General features: G+C 37.4%; 1 protein-coding gene and 1 long non-coding RNA gene across 9 annotated transcripts in view; one reads left to right on the top strand and one right to left on the bottom strand.

Moving 5' to 3' along the window:
- The window catches only part of OSBPL8 (oxysterol binding protein like 8), a 192,977-nt gene extending 180,337 nt beyond the window's left edge, over positions 1 to 12,640 (bottom strand). For all 5 annotated transcript variants that reach the window (XM_060165249.1, XM_060165248.1, XM_060165251.1 and 2 more), the window contains exon 1: positions 12,276 to 12,640. The gene's annotated coding sequence lies outside the window, so the exon portion shown is untranslated. The remainder of the gene's footprint in view (positions 1 to 12,275) is intronic.
- A 123-nt stretch (positions 12,641 to 12,763) lies between these two features.
- The window catches only part of LOC132529100 (uncharacterized), a 32,615-nt gene continuing 17,642 nt past the window's right edge, over positions 12,764 to 27,736 (top strand). For 2 of the 4 annotated variants that reach the window (XR_009543378.1, XR_009543377.1), the window contains exons 1-3: positions 12,764 to 12,988; positions 13,386 to 13,517; positions 16,081 to 16,190. This is a non-coding gene — a long non-coding RNA (uncharacterized LOC132529100). The remainder of the gene's footprint in view (positions 12,989 to 13,385; positions 13,518 to 16,080; positions 16,191 to 27,736) is intronic. The other 2 variants (XR_009543380.1, XR_009543379.1) reach the window with 1 other exon arrangement.

Below are 27,736 nucleotides of genomic sequence, written 5' to 3'. Positions count from 1 at the left end.
CTCTTAAGGACAGTATTTGGAAATATTTCCCTGTCAATCAAGTATTAATAATTTAGTCCTATAAATTAAATGACTCCCTTGGATTTTAAGTCTTTGTTTTTCAACTTAGATATTTTAAATTACAGCTAAAACTACCTCATTCTGAGTAAATTTTCACTATTTTCTTAAAAGGTTCTTTTCTAAGGAAAATATGAACCTAGTTTGAAATCAAGATACTAGAAAAAAGTGAATGTGTTTCTCATTAATTATGGTAACTGGTTATAATCAACCAAGAGACTTACCCCAGTTTCCTACAAGTAAATTCATACCCATACTTAAGGTGATGGCTCTTTATTAAGGATCAAAGCTTGAAATGCAAGATCTAAAGTTAATTCAAGATAATCTCAAGGAATTTTATTACCGATTTTCTTATTCAATCCCAAAAGCAATTTCTTCATATTTTGATACAGCTAAGGATGGCTTTTTATCTTGGGCATGAAAGAAAAATGAGTGTCTGAGTGCCTAACTCTGGCCTAGATGCTTCTGGGTTTTGAATCCAAGGTATAAATTACCACAACCAAAGTACTGATCATCTTTAATTTATCATGTAAGTAACCAAGACACGTAATTACACTTCCACATGCCAATTCAAAAAGGATCTATGAGAACCAACACAATTTTTAATACTTCAATTAAAAATGACTACCAAAAATGAGAAACTATGGAAATAACTCATATTCAAAGACTGTTCCTAAAAGAAAACTGATCAATATGGTGACAATGAAAAAATTCTTGGAGAATCCAAAAAAAAGCATATATTTGCTGAATTTAATTAAAATCATTATTCGTCTCATAGCCACAAAATGTATCACTGGTTAATTTCAACTTGTAAGTTTGAAGAGGCTAATTACTACTACTGTAAATTAAGAAGAAGCCCCAAAATAACCAAATAAGACCTTGCTAAACACTAAATATGTTAAGCAATCAACCTCTTAAAATGAGTCTGTTTTCACAGAGGAATTTTTCCTCAGTAATGACAGAGTATTGTTTTTTTAAATTCCTACACTCTAATCATAAATTCCTGGGAAAATAAAGACATAAAAACCATAATTTCCCAAGTAATCAAACCTTTGAAAAACAGTCACAGTACTATCCATATAATGCTGAAGGTTCTATTTTAAAATTTCAGGAAAAGTGAGAAAAAGTACCAAAACTATAAACCTAAGAGAAGCAATAAAGGATACCGTAATGAGGCAGACAAAAAGGATAGTAATTATGACAGGTATCTAAAAGGAAAAATACATGAAATTTGCTTAGAATACATGAAAATTTGCTTAGAATACATGAAAAAGGTAAAGCAAAAGACATATAACCATGATCTAATCAAACCTGTGGATTGTAAAACCAAGAGTTCCACAGAATAGGAGAAAGTTCACAAAATAATCAGTAAATAGACATCAATGTTAGGGAATATTCACACCTTTGACTTCCCCTACAGTGGGCAAATAAAGAAACTACACAAGAGCCAGTTTCTTTTCTAAGCTACTTTAAATTTCAAATAAGCATGTACTATGTAGGTTCCACAGTATCTTACATAATCAGGCCAAATCTAGGGGTTTAAGCCTTCCAAATCACAGCCCTTCTAACAGGATCTCAACTTCAAAGTAGTCAGCATTTTAAAAATCTGGATTACATAAATTTCTGATTGCAAGAGAATTATAACTCCAATCATAAAAGACACACTTTCCAGCAGTCAAAACCATAGCTGTAGAAGAAAGAGCTACAAAGTCTAATGAGAGAAGGCCTGAACAAGATTAACAGAGAAATGCAGCAATATCATGGAAGAGAGGGAAGTAAACAGACAAATTTAAATTTATTTGCCCAGGATAAATTATAATCAATCAATTTTCCTAAAGATTCAGGAAAGGAGACTGGGAAATAAAAAAGAGAATAAGGTATAAAAAATTTAGAACAGTGCTGGGAAATTTTTTTGAGTATAAAATGAGAGGAGGAGATGAAAATTACAGCCTTCATGAACCAGTTAGGCAATCTAAGCTCAACATTTAAAGTACCAAAGATAACTAGGTAGAAGAGACAGAAAAGTTATAGAGAAAAAGATCAATAACTAAGGAACCAAAGCAGATATCACAATTAAGGCAGAGAAGTAAATGAAAAAGAATAACACCTCACCTGCCTGGACACAGTTGAGAAACAGAAAATAAGTAATGAATAATCAAAATGTCACAAGAGTCATGGGCTTACAGCTGACATGCCATTCTCTGGAGAAAAGTCACTATTTTACGCACAATCCTAAATGGTCTCATTCAGTTTCCAAGGAACAAATTAGAAATGGCAAGAGAATCATAATGACATGTACAAGTTGGGGCAGATGACAACAGAAGAGGAAACAGAAAAACTAAGAAGCAAATAAGAATTCAAAAGCATACAAATTTTAGGACCGACTGGCATAAAGATACAAAATACCTATACAAATCAATAGTGAAGAAATATCACTGTATTTCAACACAGTATCATGATCACAATTTTTATGATCATTGCATTAACAAAAAAAAATAGGAAAGATCTCTAATAAAAGATGATGGACTGAATACAAATTTTCCCTCCAGTTACTTCAGATCTCCCATTGAAACAAAAACAATTCATACAGAAAAAAAATAAAACCATAAGAGCAAAGAAATTAAAAGTGGGGATGGGGTAACATAGGGGTGGGGGAATGGGAGGTACAAACTACTGGGTGTAAGATAGGCTCAAGGATGTACTGTACAACACGGGGAATACAGCCAATATTTTGTAATAACTGTAAATGGAAAGTAACCTTTATATAATAAATTAAAAATTAAAATTTTTAATTATAATAAAATAAAAAATTAAAATTATAATAAAATAAAAAATTAAATTAAAAATAAGACACACACAAAAAGTGGGGACAGAGTAGAGAGAGAAGTCCATAAATTTCTGAAAGATGAAAGTAGATGTGAAATTGATTGATATCACAAGCAGAGAGAGCCACAGCCTCATCATACCCTTTAAGAGTGATGCAAAAGGTTGGGAACCAATACATCTGACAGAACCCCCAGAGAAGCATGATTGCAAAGGGTTCAGCAAAGGGTGGGAATAATAGTGGGGCTAAAAATAGGAGAATTACATATTACCTGACTGACTGTATAAGGGACTACATTTTCTATCCCCCATCTCCAAGCAGCACCTAAACAACTGACATTTACTCCCTGGCAAAAGCACAGTCAGGGCTTCCCTGGTGGCGCAGTGGTTGAGAGTCCGCCTGCCGATGCAGGGGACACGGGTTCGTGCCCCGGTCCGGGAAGATCCCACATGCCGAGGAGCGGCTGGGCCCGTGAGCCATGGCTGCTGAGCCTGCGCGTCCGGAGCCTGTGCTCCGCAACGGGAGAGGCCACAACAGTGAGAGGCCCGCATACCGCAAAAAAAAAATAAGTAAAAAAAAAAAAAAAAAAAAAGCACAGTCAGCTTTTCTCTAAAGAAAGTGAATAACTGTCTAGGGGATGCTGGCACAGAGTAATAAAGCCTTTTTATCTGGCATTTAGAGGGCCCACAGCCTGGAAGCTGGCTCCCCTCCCTCTTACCCTAAAATGCTTGTCAATATGTAGGCCCCACCCTATACTGTTCTGCCCTAAAGTGCTGTGCCCAGAATTCCTACTAAAAAAAAAAAAAAAAAAAAACACCTAATAGGGAAAACAGTCCAAGGAACAGGGTGAGAGGGGAACACCCAGACCAGGAAGCTGGTCCTTCTTTCTGAAACATGAAGAGACAACCAATCCAGGCATATAAGGAAAACTAAGTACGGGAAAAAAAAAGATTACAAACATAAAAGCTGGCCAGACGGGAAAAGGAAATAATTGAGGAAACACAAAATCTCTTTTAAAAATCTACTTTGCACTTTCTGAGACTAAAGAGAGTACTACAACATAAAACAAGAAAAGAATGGCAGAAAAAGAGAACAAGAAAATTCAGGGATTACCCTCTCCTCAACAAATCAGCCAAAAAACTAGGGAAAAAAAATCCCCTGAACACAGAGCAAAGAGAATCACAAAATATGAAAGTAAAAATGAGATGAGGACTAGTCCAAGACAGAAAACATCTGCCTACTGAAGAACAAACAAGCAAACAAGAAAATGAAGGGAAGAAAATATCAAAGACAGGAGAGAATTTCTTAGAGCTGAAGAATCTGATTCAAATAATAAGGGCAACTGAGTGCCTAAAACAAATATAAACAAAACAAAACAACATGTACAGCTCATTATGAGTTTGCAGCAGAAAGATAAAACAGAGATGATCCTAAAAGTTTTCAGACAGAATAAAGAACAAATCATCTTAAAAGGGTAGTGAATTAGATGACACCTGATTTCGAATCAGCATCCCTGGCACTGAAAGACAACCAAGCAATGCTTTCAGAGTCCCAAAGGAAAATTATTTGCAGCCTACAATACTGTGCCCAAACTATCAGTCAAATATGAGAACAGAATGAAAATATTTTTATCCATAGAATAATTCAGAAAACTTGCCTCTCAAACACACTTTTTTTGGAAGTTGTACTCCAAAAAAAAGATCAAATAAATTTAGTAAAAAAGGAAGATCTATAATAGAATGGACCCAATTCAAGAGGACAGTGAAAGGAAGTTCCAGAAAGAGACCTAAAAGGCAACTAGTCCAAATTGAAGCAGAATTACAATTACGCCAGATAAATAGGGGACACAATACAACAGGGAGTATGATGAAGAGTTGGTAGAGACTATGATAAAGGCATACAATACCAGAAAAGGGGGCAATTAGAAACACCAAGAAAATAGGAAGTCATGTCCATTGTTTTTAATTCAATGGCTAGATTTTGAGCAACTGATAAAATAAAATAAAATACACTGGACCTTGATGGTATCAAGGTATTTTTCTTCAAGTGGCCCAAGGGCTGCTTAATACGATCTGTAGAAAAGAAATCATAATCTGAGCATACTACCTGGCCTAGGATTAAATGATATTTACATAGTCATAGTATCAAAACCATATCTTGGGTTTTGTCATTTAGTGATGGACATATGGATGTGACAGCTGGGGTTGGGGGGGGATGGGGGAAATGTGTTTATCTAGGCAAGAAGAAGTATAGCTACCAGTCTAGAAAGAAAAGGAAAGAAGAAAGAAAAAGCAGAAAATGCAGACAATGTCTAAACTGATAAATTAGCAGAAGTGTAGATCGACATTCAATAGAAACTAGTATGTTTTATAAAAGCAGCATAGCTTCCTTTGCTGCACATTCGTAAACCAACCTCCCCCATGAACTCCACCCATCTCCTAAGGGGAGAAAACGTCCATTAATTAAAGGTAAGTTTCTTTCAGTTTAAAATAATTTCTTTCAGGTTAACTCTGTTTTTAAGGCAGCAGTTCTCTGCTGGGGGTGATTTGCCCCCCAAGGGACATTTGGCAATGCCTAGAGACATATTTGGTTGTACTTTAGTGGAGGTGCTACTGGCATCTAACAGGTAGAGGACAGGGATGCTGCTCTATAGTCTACAATACATGGGACAGCCCTCACCACAACAAAGAGTTATCCAGGCCAAAATGTCAATAAAGCCAAGTTGGAGAAACCCTGCTTTACCGGAACTCTTCAGACTTTTACAGAAAAACGTTTATAGTTTCTGTTCCTTATTCTTATCATGGTATCTGGATGTAGAGGAAAGCTTTCACGGGCACAGGGAATGTTACGGATGGTCTGAACGTGGACCCATGTGCCCTCTGGGTCCTCACGGGCCTCTGAGGTTTGATAAGAGTCGTAATGGCATATACTGATGAGGATGCTGCAGCAGCATCCAGTGACCTCCTAACCTGGCCCCTCAGCTCCTGTTGCTATGGATATTCTTAGGGCCTCAACTACCTCTTCTAAGCAGCCCATGCTTGGGTTAAGGCCATACTAGCTGCTTAACAAATAAACATCAGTGACTTCACACAACTAAAATGTCTCCTTAAAATTATACACTCCATCGTGAGTGCTCCTGTTTGGTGCACAGCTTTCTTTCACATGGTAATCTGAGGGACTAGAGATCTTCCCAATCTTATTATCACACCTGAAGAGGCCCAGCCTCTGCATCTGGCCCTTGGATTGGAAAAGAGAAGGTGGAGAAACACAGCTGCTTTTCTCCCACCTCAGTTCAGAAGGGACAGTGCATCACTTCCATTCACACTCCCCTGGTGAAAAGTCGTCTTCTGGTCCCACCTAGATGCAGGGAAGGAGGATGGGGATAGAGGAGAGAATGACTGAGAAACGTGTTCCTGTCTGGGCAGCCACCTCCCAGTGTTAACTGAACTAAGGCAAGAGAGAGAACAAATTCTGGTGGGCATTGAGCTGAATCTGCCACAGCCGCCCTCTCCACAATGTCTATAACATGGTCTTCCCCTCACAACAGTACCCTCATGACAGGCTTGCTAGCTCTCACTCTGTTAACTTCTATTTCCTTCACTAGGATTATGTGAGAACTTCCAGATCTCTTTCATACCACATAAGAACAGGAAAATCACAGGGTGCATCTCTGGGCCTTGCTTTGCCTAAACACACCATATTCTTCTCCTGAAGCCATCTCATGTCAGCATAGGGCCAGTATAGGGCAATAAGCTAGTTAAGTGGCTGTGCAGGTTCTGAACGTAAGCAGCCTGGCTCCAGAGCCTGTGCTAGTCTGCCTCCCTAGATTTCTAAAATAATAGGTAGTTAAGAGAGTCCTTCCCTGATCATCAGTGAATATTTATAAAGCATCCACATCTTGCGAAAGAGCCTAGGGAACTATTACAAACTCCCCACTCTGATACACAGCACTGTTTTTCTTTACCTCTGGATCGCTGATCTTAAATGTTATTATAGTCAAAACAACAGGCAAAATTATACAGTAAGCAAAACTTGTCTTCAGAAGTCCCTCACCCTACTCTCTACTTGAACAATGTACCTGTGCCTTCATGTCCAAGGAATCCCACCTCATTATTCTTACCCAATAATAGTGTTACTTAGACTGAACTGCTGTCTCCCCAAATCTACCATACTCTAACCCCATTAAAAAGTACTTACACAGGACTTCCCTGGTGGTCCAGTGATTAAGAATCTGCCTTCCAATGCAGGGGACGCAGGTTTGATCCCTGGTTGGGGAGCTAAAATCCCACATTTCGGGGCAACTAAGCCCCTGCGCCGCAACTACTGAGCCGGTGCACTCTGGAAACTGCGTGCCACAACTAGAGAGAAGCCCGTGCGCCGCAACTAAGACCCGACGCAGCCAAATTAAATTAACTAAATTTTTTTTTAATTTTGGAAAAAAAAAAAGTACTTAAACAGACTTTGTAATTTTCACAGGGGCCTGAGCCTTCTTTGTAAGAAGCTATGTAATCTGATAAACTACTACTGCTAATAGTGGCATCGGGCAGCCAAAAAACAAGTAACTTTAATGGTGGACATTTCAAAAGGATAGCTTTTAATTACACAGATTAGTGTCCCTCAAATATCACTCATAAAAATCATCCATACCAATTCTGCGCATCAGTTTTACTCTTTAAAAAAAAAGCATGAATTTTAAAAATTGTAACAAGTCACCTTAAAATACTGTATCTACTGTACTATATATCCTTATAGTTCCAGTTTAGTCTGGAATTTCCTAGTGAGAAAATGGCAACTGAATGAACAATAAAGAATTATTTGCTTTACTCCAAGTAAAACATAGGATGTCAGTCAAAACACATGAAATGAAAAAAACTGAGGCCATCTTATTACAAACTGTATTTTCATCAAATCATAAAGTCAAGATAGACTGAGAAAGATCATAAAGGTCAAGACCTGTCACAAGGGGCAACTGCAAATAAACTATACAAGGCATTATAATGTGACAGTCAAAAGGACAGGTTCTGATGTCAAAGGTCAGGTTAAACCTCAAATTCAAATCCTTTTGATAAGCTCCACCACCTGCTGCTTAGCCTCCCTGTGACTCAGGTTTAGCTCAAATCCTGGCTCTGCGGCCTACTACTTAATCTCTCAGTGCTTGAGGTTTAAAAAAGGACAAGAAAATAGTCTGATCTGGGGGGGGGGTCACTGTCAAGTATATATGTCAAGTACCTGATACATAGTTAGCAGTCAACACGTATAAGCTATTATTATTATTATGACCAACCACTCCAACTAGGACACCTTCAGGAACTATCAATCTCCCTCTGAATCTATCATGTTTTTAACAACCCTGAATCAAACAGTTTCTCCTTTTTATCTGAAAAGAGTCTTGAAGCTCAAAAAACATTTCCTCTTTTTTTTTCAGGCCTTTGTGAATATGGAAGGTGGTGGGTAACTAGCTTATCGTTTGAAGATTCAAGACTCTTTTTTAGTCTTTTTATAGTACAATTCCCTCCCAAATGTTACACAAAGGACAGCCTGCTCCATGGATTTAAACACTGCAAAGAGTTCACAAAGTATAATGAAATTTTGAGATTCATAAAAGGACAAACAGCTACTGGAGCAAAAAGCTTAGATAGGTTGATGCAAAAGTCTATTAGCCTGCTCACAAAATATTGAATTCTAACGTAAAGCACAGCGGATAGAGATTCCTCATGGTTTACAGTCACTCAGACCACTAAAAACATATAAAGGATATTTTTGGTAACTTTTTCCTTAATAGTAGGAAAATGCTCTGTTTTTCCCACAACAATGAATACACAGATTGCATGATAGGCAAGGGCAATTTCTTCAAAAGCAAATTCTGTAGAGAACAAAGCCTAAAGGCTCAGATTTTTCAGTAACACATATCCCTTAAAGCTTTACATATTCGAGGTATCTACCATTCCTTGCGGTTTATAACATGAAGAAGTAACACAATTAAGCCTCATTTATATCAGAAAGCATTATGCCTGACTGAAAGAAAACTAAGCATCTAGAATTTTGATACTGATAAATTTAAAGGTTAACACCATAGATCAATGCAAAGGTCAAGTAGACTTAGAGTTCGTGATAAATTCACCAAAATATTTTTAAAGATCTAAAGACAAAAAAATGTTTTTAAATAATTTGATGTTTGATTTCTCCTATGTGTTAATATTGAAATATGCACTTTCATATACATTATGTAATCTCATTCCCCCAACAACCTTGTGGGATAAGGATATCCTCCTCCTTTTACAAATGAGAAAACTAAGGCCCAGTGATTTGCCTAAGGACACCTGCTTGTATAAAATGCAACCAGAAATCCAATTCAAATTTTCTAACCCCCAGATCAATGCTCTTGCTTTCACTGTACCATTGTCTCTTCCAAAACTCAACTACTCTAAATTTTAGCTCTTATAAAGTGTGCCAATCTTTTTATCTGGGAGAGGTAACAGTTATGAGGGAAGAAGAAAAATTCTTCAGAATGTTACCAAAAAAGACTCACTGTGTTTAATCTGACATGACTACCCAGTCCAATTTAAATGCTTTGGTTCATGCTGTCTACCCCTCTTAGAACACCTGCTTATCATCAGATATACAGCTTTCAGAAGACTTAAATGAAGAATCACCTCCTCCAAGAAAGTACCCCAGATTAAATGACCTGCTTCCCTCCTGCCAAGCCAACATCATTTCTTTGTCACCTCACTGCTTGTATCTAATTTGAACTACATTATCACATACTCCTCTTTGTTCTCCAGTTGTACATCTGGAACTACATTTTTTTATTCGATGACTATTAAGCATTTGGAAAGTCAATGGTCCTTGCTATCATGGAGAGCTTACATTGTTTCCAATTTTAATAAAAGTAAGAATAACATAGGGTAGAAGAATTTGATGTTTCAGAACAAGAACTCCTTTCCTACAAGGTCTCTGAAGAAAGCTCTCCTTGCAAACTTGATAACATTTTTCAGGGAGGAAAAATCCCTTCTATCATGTGTTCTGGATGAGACCTTCAACTTCATGCCTTTGAGAGGATATATGAGAGGGTGGGGACCAAGGTGGAAGGAAGATCTAAAATCTTTCAGGGATTTCCTGAAAGAAAATATTGACATGAAATCTTCACACATTAGTCCAGATATCTCTTCCTGTGTCCTAACCACAAGGAAACTATACTTCAATCTCCTTGCATGCAGGCACCTTCATTAATGAAGTATGTACAGACTTTTTAATTCAAGTTGTATTTATGTATTATTTGTAGGTCATATTCATAAGAATAAGATAGCACCTATGTCTTCTACTTTTAAATCCCCCAATGCTCCAAAATCATCTTTATGTGTTCAGCTTTCGATAACATAGATATTAAAATATAAAACTTCAAGTATTATTAGGATAAGGATTTTCCAAAATAATATTAGAAAACTACATCTAAGTATCAATTCTTTATTTTGTCATTCATGCTTCAATTCAAGTAACATGCTCTTGAAGGATTATTTGTAAACCAAGTTTAAATGTACTAAGAGCTCTCACTAGTTAAATTATGCAATTAGTCCTTTAAAAAGAAAGACCTTTTTATAATGCAAATTTTGTTAATTTTACCACTTTTTTCTTAAATCAAAACTAAAACATAATTTCATTATAAACAGTATATGTACTTACTCCAAAGTATATTTTAAGGCTTTTCAATTCAAAAGAAACCTAAAAACTAGGTATTGCCAAATTTATAGGTGCCATAAATGTTTTGTAAGAAACATATTTGATTGCCTCTAAAATGTAATAATATTCTAACTGAAATAATTGTAGCAGCACCTTTTCATAGATCACAGCTACAACAAATATTATGATTCAATGAAAGAGAAATAAACCATGACCATTTTTAATTAAACAGGCACTTCTAAGCACCTGTGTACAATGTATTGTAGCTCAAATGGTTCAGATGGAATTTGACCACAACAACTTAAGCTCCATAATTAAAGACCTAAAAGGTAGTTCTTATGTTTCATCTATTCCCTTTCCCATTACTTTAAACAGGCATATGGTAGTCATTCTATACATAATTACTATCAATAAAGGGGTAACAAATATTTGAAATTCTCTGTACTTTTAATAGAGGACAAATTGCATGCCTTTACTCTTCCTTCCCCAACCTGTTTCATAAAACTAGCATGATCTTAATAATTTCACTGCAAAACAGGTTCTATCTAGCAAGCACAGAAATTGATCCTGGTCTCTCAGCATGATCAAGTTTAGATGACACTTGATGGGACGGAAGGAGGAAACCTAACAAGCATTCCACCCATGTTCCTCCACAATCCTTGGAATCCTAAGGGAGGGACTAAAAAAAACCAAAAAACACCTTTTAAATGACTATTTGAAAAGACCTAAAGTGGCACTAATTTGAGGTTAACTTTCAGGGGAAGTTAATTAAAAACGAATAACCCTACCATACACAGTGCATTCTAATACTACTTAGAAGTCATTTACGTCTTCCAGCATCAGAAAGGCAAAAACTTCATTAAATTATTTAAAGTAAACATGCATATATCATCAGTTGGGTAAATTTCCCCATCTGTTTAAGTAGGAGCCCAAGTTACCTATTATTTCAGGCAGCATTTAGATAAAATGAAATTAAGTATGTTCCCCAACCGCACATGTCTCTCATAAAGAAGGGTGTTAAATGACTTTTGTGAATGGAAAATCTGCATATACTGTTGCTTCGCCTCGGCCGGTCTTGAGCGGATGCCTCAATGAACCAAACGCACGCTCTTTGTGAAGCTCCTTGGAACCTGATTCCATTCTTGAGAAGGCACTCAAAAACATTACATTTAAAAGTACAGCAAAGGCTTCGCCTTCCTCCTACGCTACAAGAAGGCCACAGGAACTGAGGTTTAGAGGAACACCAACCACCATGGCCCTCGGCTCTGCAAGGGCGGGTGAGGTCTGCGATGCGCGGCACAGCCTCCTCTGGGGCTGTCACAGGAAAACGGGAGCCTCGCCTTAACGGCACCAAGTGACAAAGCGCCAGCTCTCCAGGGCGCCGGGGCTTCCGGCGAGACCCTGCCGTCCGCCCAGTCAAACTTCGGGAGGAGGCACACACTCAGGGCCAACAAAAATCTCGTACCGGCCCCTGCCCCTGCCGCGGCTTTGGAAGGTTTGCAGACGCACTTACCGTGGGCCCCAGAACACTCCATCCCCGCCAGCCTTTGGAATTTCCCACTCCAAAAGGGGACAAAGGAGCCAAAGAAAAACTCCCCGGCGCGGGGGCCCGGAGTGCCCGCCCGCCCCAGCTCAGAACGTGGGAGTCAAGGGGTGCAGTCGCCCGTAGGGGTGCGAACCCGCCGCCCCCCAACTCGGGGACCGGCTCGACACTCACCGGTGTGGAGCCCCCGGAGAGGCGGGGCGCAGGCGGCCGGTTCCTCTGGGGCCCGGCACGCGTCCAATCGAACCCCAACTTCTCTCGGCCGCTGTCGCCGGCGGCAGCTGGGGCGCGAGCTCAGACCAAGAGCGCTGCCTGGCCGCCACGGAGGCACTGCCCGTTCGGCCCGCTAGGAGGGCGGGAACTCCGGCCCTGCGGTCTACCAGCCAGGGCGGGCCCCCACTTCCCCTCCGTCTGCGGGCTACCGGCGGCGGCTACCGCCCCGGCGAAAGCAAACGCTGCAGCCGCTCGGGCTGCCGCTACCACCACCGCCCGGCCGGGAACGCGTCGCGGCCTAATGCTGTCATCGGCCGAGCCGCCACCTCTTTGGGCATCCAGAGCCTCCGAGATCCTTCACATTCGAGGCCCCGCCCCCGGTCCCGCCCCCTACTAGCGGGCTCCGGTCGCACCCCCTTCCCGTCACGTGACGACGCGCGGAGGCGGCCTTGGAGAACCCTCTTCTGCCTGGCCGGAGACAGCCGGGCTGGAGCAACTGTCAACACCTGGTTCAGGCACAGTCTGAACGCCGCCGAACCGCCTCTGCACCCCCTGGGGCGGTCTCGGGAGGCGAACCTACCGACGCCCGCCCCGCGCCTGTTGAGGCGAGGTCTTCGGGACCGGTCGTGCAGGGCCCTGCCTCATCTAAGGAGGCTGCACCGGAGAGCTCCCGGGTAGGGCGCAGGGGCCCCCGCCTCCCCAGCCTGGGGCTTGACTAGAGTTTTAGTCAAACAAAGAAAAGCAGAAGGCATCGTGGTGTCTGGCTTGGAAAGCAGTAACTACTTGTTCCTATTTCTAGTAGCACGTTAATTGTGACATTTAGTGTACTGGTTTCTTCATGAGAGCTTTTTATTTTTGAGGAGAGGATGGTGCATTTCCTTCACGCTGGGATGCAAATAGCCTAGAAATTTTAATTTGGTTCCTGGTCCTGTTCAGGATCCTTTGTACCAGTTTTACAGTCATTAAGTTTTACTATGTGTTAGGTTGGTGGCAGTTTAAACAGCTACACAGGAATTTGACAGTTCGTTCCATTTTAAAAAATAAAGCCTAATTCTTGATTTTTTTTTTCAGGTACCTTAACTTTGGACATAACTTTTTGCCTTCCTTTTTAACGGTAGTCCAAGGAACGCTCCCCCCAACCCTGTTATTGAGAGGAAGAGTAAAATGGGAGTGACTAAAAGACAGTAACAATACAAAAATAAGGTAGGTAGAAAAGCAGAAAGATCATAATCAAATTCTGCTAACAATGAAGGCACATGAAAAAGCTTTATATAATAACCAAACTCAGTTTGTAACTCATTTTTCCTTCTAACCCAGAACTAAGTTTTTTTCTTAAGTGATTGTCATCTCCTCATTACATTTTCTTAAGACGGCAGGAAGTATTCTGATCAACTGGATACTTTGAGATGAATTAAGCAATAGAGTTCGGCCTATATAATCCTATGAACTAAGCTATTTCATAGAAACTCTAAGAAATCATGGACTTTAAGTCTTACCATTATTTCATGTTACCCAAGAAAGAAAAGAAATACTGCCAATTAAACTATGCCATGCCACCGATTTTTTAAAGACACATCTTGAACTCAGAGATGTTAAAATATGAAAAACAATGAGTCTTAGAATCTATGAGATATTGTAATGAACTGGTGTTCCAGTGAGGAAAAGATTCTATAGGCTCTGTTCTGAAGTTTGAGAGATTCTACTTGTAGTTCAAATACATATGAAGGAGGTTTAGTATTCTGTGAATGACACAATTTCAGCAAAGCTAGTAATTTTGGAGTTTGTCAGCAGATTGAAGCCTGCCTTCTATTTTCTAGGACAGGGGTTTTCAAACTGGCTCAAAAGTCAATTTTTTTTTTTTAGTGAAATAGGCTAGACTGGAATCAAAAATGGAAGATCAGAGTGCACATATAATAAGGGGAAGAATTCTTTGTGAAACTTCTGTTTCAGTTATGGGGGAGGGTGCGTATGTCCTGTGTTGTGATTTAAACTGTATTTCTTATTGTGAGTTGCGATCAAATAGATTTCAAAAAGAATGTTCCTAGAGCATAGATAACATGCAAAATATACCATCTGGGCTCCGTTTGTCTGGTGCTTTTCCTTTACTTTGGGAACTAAGACTAAAGATTAGAAGTAGATGAATTGCCTTGCCTAATCCTCTAATGCCTCAACCCCACTTTCTTATACTGTCTGACGAAAACAAATGGTCATTTATTGAAATGGAAAGCACTGTACTGGAATCAAGGAGGCCTAGGTTATAGACGTAACTAACTAGATACGTGGCTAGATAAATTACTCTCTGTATTTCAAGTTCTAATAAAAGTAGGAAGTTGACTACATGCTCTTTAAGGAATGATGCTCAATCTTTATTTCCAGGGGGTAATGTTCACATTTGAAACAAGTAGCCATGGTGTACACAGGATTATGCAAATTCTTTTCAAACTAGCTATAACTCCTTTCAGACACACACACCCACACCCACACCCACACACACAAAATCAGAATGCAAGTAAGTGAAAGTGAAGATATTATAGGAAGACAAGTGTAAGTATATTGCAGAATCAGACTTGGGTGCCCTCGCTGGCACATAGTAAAGCCACTCATTAACACCAAGTTGTGGTGAAGGAAAGTACAGAGTTTACTGCAAGATGCCCAATATGGGACCAAGCAAAGAGAAGGAGGAGCTCATGCTGAAAAGACCCAAGTATATCTTTCACAATGGCTTTCAGGGAAGGGTTTTTAAAGGCAAGGTGAGGGAGAGGGTCTCAGGGTGCCTGATCAGCTTGTGGACATCCTTCTGACTGGTTGGTGGTGAGGTAACAGGGTGGTTATTTTGGGAGTCAACACATCATCCTTTTGCTTCCAACCAGTCTGGGGTCTGTGTGCTGGTGGTCAGCAGTTAACTTCTTCCGCCTGGTACACGCTTTAGTTTCTGCAAAACAACTCAAGGATATGGCTCAGGATATTATCTATAGCCCTTGAGGAGGAACTAAAGGCCTTGGCTTTGTTTTATGGCTAAACAATTATTATTTTGTTGTGCTTGACTGTTTTCCTTTGTTTCTGCATTTTCTCACTTCTCAGATTAAATTTGCTCTTTGGAACTTGGGGAAGGCCTAGGAGGCAAAAGCTTTTCTATAAACAAGAGTGGGGGAGGGGACTCGGGGATCTGTCCCTGGGAAGGCCCCACAGGGCTCTGCTGGGTTTCAAGTATATCTTTAATAATATTCTGTATTTTAACTGTCGCTAGTAATAGTTACTTGTCATGAATAACTAATGATTTTAACATACCTCACAATTAATTGCAGCAAAATGACATATCAATACACTACAGTTGAAAAATATATGCTTTTCAGATCCTTTCAAATCTGGTATTCTATGATTCCAGGAAATAATCATTCAGTCTAGCATTTTCAATGTAATCACAACATAAGCAGAAATTGTAATATGTGATCTTGCACTGTAACTGAAAAATATTCAATAACTTCCATTTGTTATGTGAAGAGAGGCCCTGCAAGTTTGCTACTCTTAAATGATTTTAAGAATAGCATATTAAACTAAAACTTTTTATTATAACTATCCAATTTAAACTCCACTGAAAATTCATCTCTTTACCTGGTGTTTAATTAATTATACATTTCTAAGATTGAAAAGTTCTTTTTTCCAAATCAGTTTAAGCACTGACAGGCATGATAATCTTTCCCACAGAAAACTCTGACCTAGAATGTAAGAAATTTGGCTTAAGGGTTTTTTGTTTTTTTTCCTTTAGCCTTCCGTTTAGACACTTACATTGCCAAAGATTGCTGATGAGGATTTTAGGTTAAAATCCTCATTTGTTCTAAGAAGACTGGATTGAGAGCAACCTCAAACATAAATAAGGTATTTAACATAATTTTGAAGACTATGGTAGATTGTTTTATTATTCTTGGTCATAACGACTTGCTCTAGCCAATTGTTTGTGAGCAGACGTGACACATGCTAACATCTTTAAGTTTTAGTGCAACATTCAGGGCAATCTGTTAGTCTTGTGCTGCCTACCATGAGAAAAGCATGTTCCAAATAGGGTCTCAGAATAAGAAAATATGTGGAGCAGACCTGAAACTGACCTTTACCCTGGAGCAGTACTGCAGCAACTGACCTGCAGCTACTAACACGAAACAAGAGTAAAACATAAATATTTATTGTTTTAAGTCACAGAGATTTTTGAAATTGTTATATAGTATAACCTGGCAGATCACCTAAAGTGAATATGAGCCAGCAGATTAGTGGTTCAAAGGCTAAATGCACTATAGAACAGTATTCAAACTTCTATTTAATAAAACAAAATAATACACATCTACAAAACAGTCAACCACATATTTGATAAACATTCAACTAAAATTTATATTAAAAAGAAACTCTTTATAAAATCTACAGATTTGCTTGCAAAATATTTGCATATTGATTTTAAGCATTTTTGTTTACTATTATTTATCTTAACCAAATATCCCTCCAGGAAAATTTGGATAATAAACTTTAAAGAAGAATATAGGCTTTGTTTCTGGCAATATCATGGAATAGGTACCTCAGTCAGTGATCACACTGAAAACAAATAAATACCTGAAAAAATATTTTTTAACCTTATTAAATATATTGATTAACTGGCAATAAAGTAAGAAATTATTAGGTCAAGAAAATTAAATGAAGACAGAAACCTAGAGAGTTGAGCAGATCCTAAAGCCAGCCTTTACCCCATGGGCATTTGCCAAACCCAGTTAACATGATGTTTTCGTGGTCTTATAAGAGACAAAACCCATGACCTGCCCTACACAGAGTGGGGCGTGGGGGGAGAAAGCTTTGGTTCCAAGGATTATTCATTCAGAATAAAGATGTTAGAAATAAACTTGCCCCTTGCTAGCATACACACCCATCCCCAAGTCTACAAAGAAAATTTACTATCTTAAATGTTAGCACCTATGATCAAGGGAAAAGCAAAATCATATCTCAGAATTTGGACTCAATCCAGCTCTCACACAAAAACGTAACTTGAATTCGTACTATCTGGGTGATCCCAAACCACCTTAAGCTGATAAGTTAATTAAGAATAATTTTGAATTATTGTGCTCTCAGGCAGCTGGCAGAAGCAAATGCCAATCCTCTCTGAAGGAATGCACCTTCATCTTAAGCCTTAAAGAATGGTTATAAATAAAATTCTGAGGAAAATTAGCAGCTCACATTTTAAAGAATAACAAGCACAGAAGAAAAACACCATTAGTGAGAAACAGTAGAAATATAAGACAGCAGAAACAGATTAAAAAGGGCTACAGATACTGAAATTACCAGCCACAGACTATAAAAAATATAAAATAAGAATAAAGGAATAAAAAACAAGCTTGAAAATATATACAGAAAACAAGAATGACTAAAGATACTTGAAAAAATTGAACTTAATGAATTTAAAAAAATAAATTATTAAAATTTAAAATTCAGTGGGCAAGTTTAATAGTCTATTTGACACAGCAGAAATACTATCTAGTGAACTGGGAGATAAAGATGAAAAAATTATCCCAAATGCAACAGAAAAAGAAAAATAAATGAAAAATATAAAAGAGACTCTAAGTTACATGGAAGACATTGTGAGAAGATCTAAAATAATTCTAATTATAGCTCCAGAAGAATAGGAAAGAGAAAATGGGCCAGAGGCAATATTTGACAAAATAGTGGATGAGAACTTTACAGAACTTATGAAAGACTCCAATCCACAGACTTAGGAAGTCTCTCAAATCCCAAGCAAGTTAAAGAATAATAAATCCACACTTAGATACATTATAGTGAAAGTCTAGGAAAATAAAAACAAAAGAGAAAACCTTAAAAGTAGTAGAGGAGAAAACTACAGATTATCCTCAAAAGTGATAAGTGACTTTTCATCAGTAACAATAGAAACCAAAAGACAATGAAATAATATATTCAATGGGCTGAAAGAAAATGACTGTCAGCCTAGAATTCAATACCCAGTGAAAAGATATTTCAAGAAAGAGGCAAAAATAAAGGCATTTTCAGGCAAGAGCAGAGTTCCCTGCTAATAGATTCTCACTAACAAAGTCTAAAGAAATTTTCTTTCTTCAGACAAAAATAAAATGATCCTAAATGGGAGATTTGAGGGTTGAGACTAAAGGAAAAGCATTGAAAGTGGCAAATATTTACATAAATCTAAAAACTATTGACTATGCAAAACAATAAGAATTGTTAAAATTATTTATATATATACATATATATATGTTTTTTGTTTGTTTTTTTGTTTGTTTTTTGCGTTACACGGGCCTCTCACTGTTGTGGCCTCTCCTGTTGCGGGCCACAGGCTCTGGACGCACAGGCTTAGCGGCCATGGCTCACAGGCCCAGCCGCTCCACGGCATGTGGGATCTTCCTGGACTGGGGCACGAACCCGTGTCCCCTGCATCGGCAGGTGGACTATCAACCACTGCGCCACCAGGGAAGCCCTATATATATATATTTTTTTTTTTAAATAAATTTATTTATTTATTTATTTTTGGCTGCATTGGGTCTTCGTTGTGGTGCGCAGGCTTCTCATTGCAGTGGCTTCTCTTGTTGCAGAGCATGGGCTCTAGGCACATGGGCTTCAGTAGTTGTGGCTCGTGGGCTTTAAAGCACAGGCTCAGTAGTTGTGGTACACGGGCTTAGTTGTTCCGCGGCATGTGGGATCTTCCCGGACCAGGGCTCGAACCCATGTCCCCTGCATTGGCAGGCGGATTCTTAACCACTGCACCACCGGGGAAGTCCTATTTCTATATTTTTAAAAGAAAAAAAATAATCTTTCAGATGCCTAACAGCAGAATAAGTCTAACCAGATTCTCACTTTACACCTACTATTAAATAGACCTCATCAGACCAAGTATGTCACCCATTTGTATTATTATCTCCATCTAATATATGCCCTTAAAAGCAAAAACACTAAACATTTCCATTTTTTTCTCTGTTCTCATCCATATAGGCAAAACTGTGTTAATATTTTGTTGCTATTCTCTTTTTAAATAACTGTACTGGTGTAGCATTTTAAGTGTTTTTCTTCATAATGACATTCTTAGTTCAAATTTGCATAATGTACCAATGAAGATATTTCATTAATAATCAGACTAAGGCATTAATGTATATTTAGGAGATCATGATTTAGAATAATAAAAAACAGAATTATATACTTTTTTCACATAACTATGAAGAATTAATGATTCCCACCATAGAACTTTCCCACATGAAAGTTCATCATAATGAATTATGTAATTATGTATTCACAGGTTAAGGACAATTAAGTCTTAGTGAAAAGCTCTGCCTACTCTTTCCACCCACATTGCCTATTCAAAGTTAGGTGCATGCTGACTTTTAACATCATCTCTGGAAATAGTTATAAATTTATGCTCAGGTGTAAGGATTGACTCCTGAGTTTTAATTAAGCTCAGAGGGCACCCTAAACTCCACATAAATTTTTAAAAGAAGCCATTTCTTTCTGATGGCTACCTAGACTATGCTTTCCAGGTTGTAAATGTGTTTTTCATTTCAATTTTAGGAGAGTGTATAAAAGGCTGTTATCACAATTATGTAAACATGGGAAACATAGAACACATAATCCCTTAAATTTCTAAAATTGTGGTAACTGTAATGCAAAGAAATGATAACTTTATTTAACCAAAGCTTTACTATCTTTCTTTCCCTCAACCTCATGATAATATTCAAAATATACTTACTTCTATAATACTTTCTTGATAAAACTATTATTTCACTGCAGAATGTTCAAATGACTTATTTCTTTGTATCTTTTAACGTATAAAAGATTATATATTACTAGTATAGATTATTCCAGTTAACTTTGTTCAGCCTGTATTTATATATCTATAAACTTTCTGAGAGGTCACAAGTAATTCAATTTGTTTGAACCAAATTGTACCTAATTCTTCAATTTAATAAGTTATCAGTTTTACTGGGACTGAGGCCCATCCTATTTACAAAGAAAAAAAAATTGTTAAGAATCTATAGGTTACTCCACCTCTTTACTGAAATGGATGCGAAGCGGGCAAGAGGCCCCACCCTATAAACTAACAGTGTTTCAAAACTGTCCTTTCTGCTGGTCTCTGCTGGCAGTGAAGGTGTCATACTCCAACATTATCAGGTAGCAGCCATCTACCTACCCCTCCCAACAAGGACAGGTCCTACTTATCTAGATGCCTGCTACCAGATATCCTAGGTATTGGGTGTCTCTTCTACCCCCCTAGAACATTGGTACCCAGAGGTGACAATGGGAAGAAAAAAGGCACCTACTCTGTGTTCCAATAACATCCACGTAGTGCGTTCAGGTCAGGTTTATCCCTCTGTTCTGGGCCTTGCTGATATTCTTCCCTAGTTGTTTTCAGTCAATTCCTGTGCGAGCTTTACTTTTGCCTACTATTCTTACATGTACAGCTACGACCAGGCTCCCACTCCCCCAGTCCTTTCCTTTAACCACTAATCTCTGTAACCCCCTCCTGGAAATGGACTGGAGTTGGCACAGCTCCATTTAAGACTTTGTCTTTGAATGTCAGCTCCTTTCCAGAGATGGCCAAAGACTTCACCTTGGTGGTCCCTCATTGTTGATTACTTCCCCCTAACTTCCTATTGCTGTCAGCCAATAGTCTTGGACCTGACATCATTTGCATTCTAACTCTCCCCACCTTCCTTATTACAAAAGTCGTACACTATATAAATACAAGAATCTAAACTAAGAACAGGGAAAATTCTAGAAGATAATGACCTTTATTCACAAATAAAGGCAAGAAATAAAAGACGGGCACTGTTATGGATTAAAATAGATTCATCAGACATATCAACCAAATGCAATATATGGACCTTTTTTAGATTCTGATTCAAACAAACAACTTTTATAAAAAAAATTAGTGGGATATCAGGGAAATTTTAATACTGACTGCGTGTTACATGATATTAAGGAATTATTGATTATAATAATGATATGTGATTATGTTTTTTAAAATGTCTCATTTCTTAGGGACACATACTCTCAACTATAACTGTGCCCCTGCTTAATAAAAAAAAAAAAAAAAGACCTTCAAAACATGTTACTTTCTTTTCTCTACCTATAGGTCAGGCTAATGGAAATGTACTCTACAATTATTACTTATTTTCTACACTTAACCAAATATAATAATCATTTCCTCCTTATCATGTCTATGATTATTTTGAGTAAAAGTATTCAAATCAAAAGCAACTCATGCTACCTATTATTTGCTCCAAACCTTTTTTAAACTACTGTGAAAAGCCTAACATCATATAACCTGTGGTAAATAAATCTGATTGAGCATGTTAACATGTTTAAATTTATATAAGGCATTTTGCAAATACAGATTACTCTAGAGATGCTAAGAAGCAGATGTACTGATCTTGGCATTCACATGATTTAACTACAAATAGAATTTGAACGGATTCCAAATGCACAACTGTCAAATTCATAAAAAGTAGCAAAAAATGTCAAGTAAAAGTTTAGGCTTTGCCTTGAATAGCACTGACATCTGAAAAAAAAATCAAAAGTATTCTGTTAATGTTTTATTTCTTTAGTGCTAATATTTGATAAGAACTAAGTATTGATACTTTCATTTCATGCATAAATGTTCCCATTAGGTGAGTAGTTTTAATTTAGAAACTGTTATGAGTTAGTATTACTATTAGGTCCAGAAAAATCTCAAAAATCACTTCAATCAATATTACAAAGTTTATTAATACAAATTTGACTCACTGAAGTAGTGTAGTGTAGAGGGGTTGAGCTCCAACTCTATATAAAGTCAGACAGATCTCGGTTTTAATCCCAACCATATCATTTATTAGCTGTGTGACCTCACCAAGGCTCTTTTCCTCATCTCTAATGTGGAGTTTAAAAGAAAAATCTATTTTACCATATTGTTATAGGAATTATAGAATTCAAGAAATATAAACTGTTATGATTACTACCTTTTGGAAATACTGCATTCTACATAATATTTCTAACTGTATTTTCACTCTACTCAGTTGGAAGAAAATAATACACAGACTACACACACTACCAACTTTCTGTTGATACCAAACCTTTTCCATCAACTGTCCTAATTCTGAGAATTACAAAAAATACATAGACGAGCATAACCTCAGGCCATGCGAGCAGTTTTATTTAAGAATCTGGACGATCCCCAATTCAAATATCAGGATCTCACATATAATGTAAGAATGAAAGCCACTTTGTTAGCAACCAGGAGGTTGACTCAATTTCAGAGTTGTGTTTTCCATTCAAGTAAGACTTCCAACCAGACCTCTACTTACCATACATGGAGTCAACTCTCTAAGGCAGTCACCTCTTGCCAAGCTTATTTCTTAAGTACAGTGAATCATAGTAAAACAAAATTTATCTCTAAGCACAATGCATACATTTCCTTATTTTTCTGCCTTCCCAGTCACTTAGCAAACGAGAACATGATTTTTGATAGTTGTAAAAATGGCTTTTTGAACTCTTTCTTTAAAAGATATTAAATGTGAAGACTTGATCAATTCAAGATAAACATTTTGGGCTAGAATACTTGTAGGTGATGTAGTATATTTTTCTACAGCATCTTTCATGCTATTTGACGACAATTATTGATGCTTAGACTGATAACTGAATTAATGATATGGCAGTCTTATCTCTACTTTATAAACTTGTGACTAGGAAGTAATTTGTATGACATTACTTTGATAGTATAGAGATGTCCACTTCCCCTTCAAACATGAAGCTCATCCTTTAACACCCATTAAAAACCCTTACATGAGCCAATAATTTCAATAAGAATTGCAAAATTAATTCTAATTTCATCATTCCTACTATATTCTAACATTCTTTAGTAAACTAGAGCTTTCCTTTATTACTTGGAACACTTTGGTTACCCTGAAATACAGTTCCTACAGGAAATGAAAAATAAATAATAATTCTTTACTTTTAATTATTATTCTCAAAGTAAAGATATTTTGGAGACTAAGGAGGAAATCTGAATTTGAGTTTTAGATAAGATGAAAATGTATTGACTTGGAAAGGTAAAGGTAGAGATTGTTAATTTTAAAAAGATAACTAATTTACAAAACTGCACATCAAGTATGATACCACTTTGTTTAAAAAATGCATATTTATATATATGTATGCATATATAGGGGTAAATAAAGGTATACAATAAACCGTTAACAGTGGTAAACTCTATACAGGGAATATGGTTGTTTTTATTTTCCTATTTTGCTTATTTATAGTTCCAACTTTCTATGTTGCATATAATGCTTTTATAATAACAAAAGCTTATTTTTTAAAAAAAATCGCTATTTCCTACTTAGCCCACATATTAACACGAGTCTGTACATTCCAGCTTGGGAGGTTGCCAGGGCACCAGCCTAGCTGGTAACTTCTTCAAAGCCTCTCTTTGCCTGCTGATTTCCTTGGCCCATGCATCTTACCTATGGCTCGGGGGGGCTACATTAGCAGCAGATCCACACAGCCTTTTCACTTTAGCAGTCATGGCTAATTCACAACTTCTTTGTCTCTTGTTTGTCTTTGGACAGAAATTCTCTTCTTTAGTTTTTATGTTATCATATTCTCTTAGTTTTCATCCTGTCTTTCTGACTCTTCCTGAGTCTCCTTTGCAACTTTGTCTTTCTCTGCTCTGTTTATCTTTCTTTAATTGCTCCCAAATTCCTTACTAAGCTCTCTTCTTTTTCATTGGAGAAAGGCTTAATTTTGATGTTAGCTTGATGTAGGGGTTGAAGAAGAAGGGAAGATCAATAATAACGTTCAGGTTCTGGCTTCAGAAATGGAGAAGATTGGAGAGAGGAGCTGAATAGACATTTTTAAAAAGAAGACATACTGATAGCCAACATGTACATGAAAAGATGCTCAACATCAGTAATCATCAGGGAACTACAAGTCAAAACCATAATAAGATATCACCTCACACCTGTTAGAATGACTATTATCAAAAAAACAAGAAATAACAAGTGTTGGCATGGATGTGGAGAAAAGGGAACCTTTGTGCACCTTTAGTGGGAATGTAAATTGATGCAGCTACTATGGAAAACAGTATGGAGGGTCCTCAAAAAATTAAAAATAGAGCTACCATGTTATCCAGCAGTTTCACTTCTGGGTATTTATCTGAAAGAAATGAAAAACAAACTCAAGTGATATCTGCACTTACTTGTTTATTGCAGCATTATTTACAATAGCCAAGACATGGAAGCAACCTAAGTGCCCACTGATAGATGAATAGATCAAGAAAATGTAATATATATGTATTATTCAGCCATAAAAAAGAAGGAAATTCTGACATTTGCAGCAACATGGATAGATCTTGAGGACATTATGCTAAGTGAAATAAGTCAGGTGGAGAAAGATAAATACCATATGATCTCACATGTAGAATCTAAGAAACAAAAACAGGGACTTCCCTGGTGGCGTAGTGGTTAAGAATCCACCTGCCAATGCAGGGGACACGGATTTGAGCCCTGGTCTGGGAAGATCCCACATGCCGTGGAGCAACTAAGCCCGTGTGCCACAACTACTGAAGCCTGCATGCCACAACTACTGAAGCCCACACACCTAGAGCCCATTCCCTGCAACAAGAGAAGCCCCCTCTTGCTGCAACTAGAGAAAGCCCACACACAGCAACGAAGACCCAATGAAGCCAAAAATAAATAAAAATTTAAAAAATAAAATTAAATTAAAAACAACAAACAAAAAACCCTCAAACTCATAAATAGAGCAGATTGGTAGTTGCCAGATGCAGGGGGTGGGGATGGGCAAAATGTGTGGTGGTGGTCAAAAGGTACAAACTTCTAGTTATAAAATAAATAAGTCCTGGGGATGTAATGTACAGCATGGTGACTGTAGTTAACCATACTTTATTATATATTTGGAAGTTGCTAAGAGAGTAGATCTTAAAAGTTCTCATCACAAGAAAAAAATTGAAACTGTGTGTGGTGATGGATGTTATTGTGGTTATTTTGCAATATATCCAAATGTCGAATCATTATGTTGTACACCTGAAACTAATATAATGTTATATGTAAATTATATCTCCATTAAAAAAAACACCTCTTAGTTTCATTGATCTTTTCTATTGTCTTTTTAGTCTCTATATCATTTATTTCGACTCTGATCTTTGTTATTTCCTTCCTTCTACTAATCTTGGGCTTAGTTTGTTTTTCTTTTTCCAGTTCCTTGAGGTGTAAAGTTAGGTTATTTATTTGAGATCTTTCAGGACTTCCCTGGCAATCTAGTGGTTAAGACTCCGTGCTTCCAATGCAAGGGGTGCAGGTTCGATCCCTGGTCAGGGAACTAAGATTCCACATGCAGTGCAACCAAAAATTATATATATATGAGATCTTTCTTGTTTCTTAATGTAGACATTTGTTGCTATGAACTTTCCTCTTAGAACTGCTTTTCCTACATTCCATAAGTTTCAGTATGTTCTATTTCTACTTCCATTTTTCTCAAGATATATTTTAATTTCTCTTTTGATTTCTTCTTTGACCCATTGATTGTTCAGTAGCATGTTGTTTAATCCCCATATATTTGTGAAATTTCCAGTTTTCTACCTGTAATTGATTTCTAGTTTCATACCATCGTGATTAGAAAAGATGTTTGATATGATTTCAGTCTTCTTAAATTTATTATTTGTGGTCTGGCATGTAATCTGTCCTGGAGAATGTTCCAGGTGTGCTTTAGGTGAATGGCATTCTGTTGCCTTTGGGTGGAATGTTCTATATATGTCTATTAGCTCAATCTAATATAACATGTCATGTAAGGCCAGTGTCTCTTTATTGATTTTCTGTCTGAATCATCTATTCATTGATGAAAGTAGGCTGTTAAAGTCCACTACTATTATTGTATTGCTTTCTATTTCTCCCTTTAGATTTGTTAATATTTGTTTTATATGTTTAGGTGCTCCCTTACCTGGCTCTTAAAATAGTAACATGCTTCTTTTAGAACTTTAGTGAAGAGTAACTTCCATTTTTATTTCTGCCACCTTCTATAAGTAAAAAGAGTGTTTTATTTAATTGGTGATTTGGGGAGATGAAAATAAGATCCACTCCCTTTCTGGCCATATTTTTCAAATCTACCTACCCACAACAGATTATGTTCTGATCTGTTCCTCATTCTGTGTAATAAACTAAACTCACATGAATCAGGGCCCAGGCTTACCTTCTAGAGCAGGCGTGAGGCCTAATTCTCCTTCTTCCTACTGTTGACCTCACTGAGTGTAAAACAGTGACTCTGCCTTAGTTTATCTGTCCTGCAAACCTAAATTTTCTTTTGGTATGTCATCTCCCATTTGGACTTGGGAAGGAGTATTGAAAATCCTTGTTGTGGCTGTATGTTGAAGTCATATTGTCCAAGCAGCTTTATCAGTAAGAAGGTGTTTTGTTTTGTTTTCTCTGTCTGGATCCCTGTGAATTGGTTCTGAATTCAGAAGAGAGTTAAGACATGTAAGCAGCTATCACTGCCTAATTCCCATTATTGATAGGACAACTCTATCCAAAAATGGTTGTTTAATAAGAACTATGGTCTCATAAAAGAAATGTAAAATGAAATTTTAGCAGCCTGACAATAAGGGAATAAAAGATCCCAGAAAAGAATGATAGCATTTATTAGAGGTTCACTGAAATAGGAACTTGTTCTTTATTCATGAATGCCTATTGTGTATTAGGCATTGTTCTAAGTAAAAGTTTAAAGAGTTGGAATACTTTAAATAAAAGTTCCCAGGTACTCGGATTTGTTCGAGTTTTGAATTGTTACAATGATCAACAAAAGAGCAGTGTTTTATATTCAAAGCCAATATGATTCTTCATTCAATATAATAATGATAACATTTGAGTGCTAATTACTTATCAATCAAGCAATTCCCATACAATATCTGATTGAATCATCAAAACACGTCTGTGAGACAGACAGAGAATAGAATAGTCTAGGTTACAATGCAGTTGAAACAAAAAAGTCAGTGGTTTAACTGAATGCAGATTTAGTTCTTGTTACAAAAAGTTGGCTCTGGCTGCAGACAACTGTCCTCCACATGGTGATACAATAACCCAGGCTCTTTCAACCTTGTGGTGTCACCATCTTAACATGAGTCTTCTTCTGTGGTTACCCCAGTCAGGAAAGAAAGACTGGGGAATTTCATATGGGCCTTTCATGCCCTCATTCTGAAATTGATACATTTCAATTCCACAATATTTCATTGGCCAGATTGAGTTACATGGCCCCATCCAGTTGCAGGGTTGCGGAGAAATAGTCAATCCACTGAGTACCCAGAAGGGAAAGAGAACTGAATGTTGATTAACACTAGCAATGTATACCATTAATAGCTATTATTCCTATTCCCTTTGTATAGATGAGGAAATGGAGAC

The sequence above is a fragment of the Lagenorhynchus albirostris genome, chromosome 11, assembly GCF_949774975.1.
Source record: "Lagenorhynchus albirostris chromosome 11, mLagAlb1.1, whole genome shotgun sequence".
NCBI classification, from domain to species: Eukaryota; Metazoa; Chordata; class Mammalia; order Artiodactyla; family Delphinidae; genus Lagenorhynchus; species Lagenorhynchus albirostris.
This window is presented reverse-complemented; position numbering and strand designations above follow the sequence as displayed.